The sequence below is a fragment of the Salmo salar genome, chromosome 17 (assembly GCF_965601325.2).
Source record: "Salmo salar chromosome 17, fSalSal1, whole genome shotgun sequence".
NCBI lineage: Eukaryota > Metazoa > Chordata > Actinopteri > Salmoniformes > Salmonidae > Salmo > Salmo salar.
The window spans coordinates 20437387-20442724 of NC_138307.1; the positions used below are offsets into that span (position 1 = coordinate 20437387).

General features: G+C 42.2%; 1 long non-coding RNA gene across 1 annotated transcript; it reads left to right on the forward strand.

Annotated features, from left to right (window-relative positions):
• Positions 1–1201: 1201 nt before the first annotated feature.
• LOC123728070 (uncharacterized) lies at positions 1202–2632 on the forward strand. Its single transcript, XR_014381042.1, has 3 exons — positions 1202–1300; positions 1764–1897; positions 2218–2632. It is a non-coding gene; the product is annotated as an uncharacterized LOC123728070 (long non-coding RNA).
• The last annotated feature ends 2706 nt before the right edge of the window (positions 2633–5338 follow it).

Sequence of the window (5338 nt, forward strand, 5' to 3'; positions counted from 1 at the left end):
GGGGTCGTGACCCCTAGTGTGGGAACCGCTGACCTATTGTTTACCACAGCATATCCAGACACATGAGGGTGATGACTTTATACAGTATGACCGTGACACAACCTAGTGTTGAAATTTATTTTTTTATTTTATTTCTACAGTCATTCAGGAGGGATTTTAAATACGCTGAAGCGCTAAACTGGATCCCCATATTGGGATGCTCCAATTCCATCATAGGGTTGAGTTTAACAATAACGCTCCAGATCGCAACCAGGTAAGATCCTACAGGGTTCCAGAACCAATTCAAAATATACAATAACATTCCAGATGGTGACCAGGTAAGATCCTACAGGGTTCCAGAACCAATTCAAAATATACAATAACATTCCAGATCGTGACCCGGTAAGATCCTACAGGGTTCCAGAACCAATTCAAAATATACAATAACATTCCAGATCGTGACCCGGTAAGATCCTACAGGGTTCCAGAACCAATTCAAAATATTTGGTGCATCTCAATAGTGTAAAGAAGCCCTTTGTCTGATCCAACAGGACTTGATTCGTGAAACCAATATGAAACCCACTATTTATGAACCAACACATCCATAGCTACACATCTAACTTCCCTAACATATTGTTGTCTATGACCTATCCCCAGGAAATCACGCAAAACCAACCCAACGGTCCTCTTAGTGAGCATCTGCGTGTGTCTCCTGATCTTCACCTTCCTCTTCATGTTGGGAGTGGACCACCCTCATAAACAGCCGAAGGAACCTGATATACAGGAGGACAACGTTCTCCTCCCGTCCGACACACACACAGAGCGGGACAGAGGGCCCTGTACTGCAGTTGCAATCCTGCTGCAGTACTTCCTGTTGGGGACGTTCACCTGGAACACACTGTACGCCACACATGTCTTCCTGATGATCAGAAACAGCCTGGCCACCAGCACGTGACACTTCACAGCCTATACCGTGGCCATCGGTTGGGGTAGGACAGCATGGAGAAAAATAAAGTATTTAGTTGTTTCAGAAGCTTTGGCTGGCATTATCCCTGGGCTCCTTGAACCGAAACTAATGCTAGGTGATATTTTCAGGCTCTAATAAGTCTGAAATAGATCTTAAAAACAACTTGTATAGTAATGTTATGTCTTTAGAGGATGTATGCGTAGTGTATATACTCTGTATATGGCTGCATGCAAATCTACCAGGAAATAACATCATCATTCTCTGTCCTTTAGGACTGCCTGTGGTTGTGGTGGCCCTCACCTTAGGAAGTAGTTACAGAGTGGATGATCCACTGGGTTACAGGCAGGAGGAATTGTGAGTAATACTACTATTGTACTACTTCTCTGTACTGTATTGTACTATACTATAATGTACTGTACTTGAAAGAGAGCGACCCGGCTCAACATATTATTGGTTTGTGAACCTCTGCATGGGCAGTGTCTGGGGTGCATGGGGACAGTCTGATTGGCTGAAGCCACGAGCTGGAGGGGATGGATATCTCTCACATGAACTGTACTGAATAGAATTACCAATGTCAATGTGGGGCAATTGCTGTATAAAATGTTATAACTCATACTGTAAAAGGTTTTCCCTATCAATGATGGTAAAGAGCAATTAAAAAAGTTGTAAAAAACTAAAAGAATGATCCATTGTGTTGAAAGGTTTCTTGTTTACTTATGCCACCATGTTTACTTTATACCATGTTATTCAAATCACTGGCATCCTGTTTTGTCTGTCACATAGTCCCACTCTCTAACTCATTCATTTGACCTTACAGTTGCTGGCTTGCTGCCCTCGATCCAAAGGGGAACTTTGACTTCAAGCTGCCAATGTTTTGGGGGTTCCTGATCCCTGTGGCGTTCATGCTTATCTTCAACACGGTGGTGTTGGTATTTTTTGCAGTTACAACAGGTAAGACCAACCCACATTTAACCAGGTAACATTAATGGGGGCATTTTGGAGGCACAAAGTACAAAGTTTTAGTCATTAAGATGTCTTGATTTAAATGCCTACTAACGAGCTTGTTCCTTTTTTATTGTCTTCAATGAAAAGCTTGTTATAAATACAATTGTATATATTTTTTTATTATTAATTGTCATTAGTAACCAAATCATCAAATTTAATGCGCACCATGCTCTAACCCACTCAGTCAATGGAAGCATACTGTTATTATACCACAGTATTACAGCAGTCTATTACAGAAATCTAAGTATGTTGGTTATGTTTCCCAGTACAAGACACACATCGATGAAGAAGAAGTTCCTCAGCAGCATTTCTCTGGCTGTGGTGCTCGGTCTGTCCTGGATCCTGTGCTATCTGTTGCTCATTACACAGAACCAGACCATGGACATCATACTCAACATCTCCTTCTGTGTACTCACCACCACTCAGGTAGTAAATGTATGAACTCACTACTGTAAGTCGCTCTGGATAAGAGTGTCTCAAAATGACTAAAATGTAAACTATAAATACTAGTGTACTATTGTACCACAGAATCCAGACATGATTGACAATTAGACACCTAGTAAACATAAATAAATTGAGCTGGTCTTTATGGAAACGCTACCTTTCGTTTGCTCTTGCGTGTTCCTGAAAATACTTGATAACGTCTTTGTGTTTTTGCTTTTGCTTCACAGGGCTTGCAGATTTTCATTCTGTTCACAGCAAGAACAGCAATTGTCAAGAAAATGATGTCAAGTGCTTTGAAATATATCTCTAGTGTTGGGATCCCTCTTCCCACTAGGAAGTTCAGTGTATGGCGAGGAAAGCACAGTGATCAAGTAGAATCATACACACAGCAGGACACTGATCTGTCATTTCCTCCTTGTTCCTCACAGACATCTAACTGATGGGCTGCAAGTTCAACCTCGGTTGAAAAATATTTTATATACCTCCACTATTGACCTATAATATACAGTATAATACACACAATTTTATTGTGTATTGTTACTGTGTATTCCCTCAGAAGTTGTGTTGTCCAAGGATTTTTTGGCTGTGCACATTTATGTAAATATTGTATATCCATACTCTGTTATTTTTTAAATGTAACTGTTTTGAATAAAACTGAATATTTCCTTTTGAAACTAATGTTTGTTTCAGTATTTTTGTGAGGAAAAAACACTTTTACACAAAATGTCAGAAAATTGCTTTAGACAGTGCAGCCTAGCGGTGTCAAACTACATAATTTTCCCTGCGGGCCATGTTTGGTCTTTACCTCACTTAATTCAAATGTATTAACCTTTACTGCAGTGGGCAAAATCAGGGTCACACAGAGTGATTCTTGGTCGTCTTGGTAACAATCTACTTTGAAACAAAAGTATCCACCTCACACACATGGTCATGGACCTAAAAAAAAAAGAAGACACCTGTACAATACCAGATATAGAGTTTGCATCCCAATTTTCGACTTTATATACTTCACAGAAGACTGAAATATAACAAAACTGTTTGACATAGAAACACCTGATTTTCTTCCTTAAAAAAAACAAAACATTATTAATTATGAAAAAGATGAATAACATAACACCCATGAGGCCAAAGAGGGCACTTTTGGTCAATGACTGCAGGAAAGGGCCACAAAGCTTCAGCTCCATCGGCCTGTACAGCACAGGCAGAAAGTTGCAGCTGCCAATTACATCTGTGGTAGTACAAGGCAACAAAAGCACGTCAGGCTATGATGCTGCGGGAATGCAAGGATGAGAGGGTTCGCCAGGAAGAGATTGAGGCGGTATTAAAGGCAGAGGAAGAAAGCAGACATGTCAGAGGGAGGTCTGAAAGCAGAAGGAAGAAAGCAGGCATGTCAGAGGTAGGTCTGAAAGCAGAAGGAAGAAAGCAGGCGTGTCAGAGGTAGGTCTGAAAGCAGAAGGAAGAAAGCAGGCGTGTCAGAGGGAGGTCTGAAAGCAGAAGGAAGAAAGCAGGCATGTCAGAGGTAGGTCTGAAAGCAGAAGGAAGAAAGCAGGCATGTCAGAGCCATAGCCCTGAAAAAACAGGGCAGCTGGACATCCCGCTTGGAGTTTGCCAAAAGGCACCTAAAGGAATGTAGCTGTGACCTCAAGGGGTGATGTTGATGTCACCGGGAATTATGACGCTCACACCGTACTGTATATCTGTGTTGTGCTCCTCAAACAAAGTCTGATGTACAGTTTATACAAATTCTTATTTACATATGATTTGGTTTTTCTCTACCTCAACAGGCAATGATATTGTCACTATATATGACAGTTTGGATATCTCCTTACTGGTACCCCGTGGTGTATCACATTCACACCATTAGTAAGTCTCAAATAATTGAAGTATGCATGACACTGTGCATTTATTCCTTCTATCAGTATTTTGTATTCGTGGATGCCAAGGGAAGCCAGGCTTCCCCCAAAATATATATTTTTTTATCTCACAGGAGAAAGCATCCTAGCGAGCAAAACAGCGGCCTCTGTCTCTCTACGTGTAGGTGATCTATCTCATTCTGTCTGATCCAAACGAGTACCACATTGTTGCTGCCCGTGGCATTGAAGGCAAGTGAAGCCAGCGTGCATCTGGCCTCCCTTGACAAAAAAAAGTATAAAACAATTAGTGTTGAGCTAAGCGAGCTCAACTGTGAGTGGTTCTGGCCCACCAAAGAAAAAGTGTCAAGCAAGGCCAGCTCGGATTTTGGCTTACTCCTATCAAGTCCCATTGAGAGCTTACGTCATTGACGGAAAAACTTGAATTGTTGCATCTCATTGTGTTGTTGTCCTCCGGTGGCTAGATAGCTAAAATTGTCCCTTTCCTAAATTAGCCATGGATAGATTGGGATTTGGCCTTGTGCTTTTACTTAATTTTACGTACTAGCCAATGATTATAGTGGCGATTCTGATCCAACCATTAATATTTACATTTACATTTAAGTCATTTAGCAGACGCTCTTATCCAGAGCGACTTACAAAATGGTGCATTCACCTTATGATATCCAGTGGAACAACCACTTTACAATAGTGCATCTAAATCTTTTAGGGGGGGGGGGGGGGGGGGGGTTAGAAGGATTACTTTATCCTATCCTAGGTATTCCTTAAAGAGGTGGGGTTTCAGGTGTCTCCGGAAGGTGGTGATTGACTCCGCTGTCCTGGCGTCGTGAGGGAGCTTGTTCCACCATTGGGGTGCCAGAGCAGCGAACAGTTTTGACTGGGCTGAGCGGGAACTGTGCTTCCTCAGAGGTAGGGGGGCCAGCAGGCCAGTGGTGGATGAACGCAGTGCCCTTGTTTGGGTGTAGGGCCTGATCAGAGCCTGAAGGTATGGAGGTGCCGTTCCCTTCACAGCTCCGTAGGCAATCACCATGGTCTTGTAGCGGATGCGAGCTTCAACTGGAAGCCAGTGGAG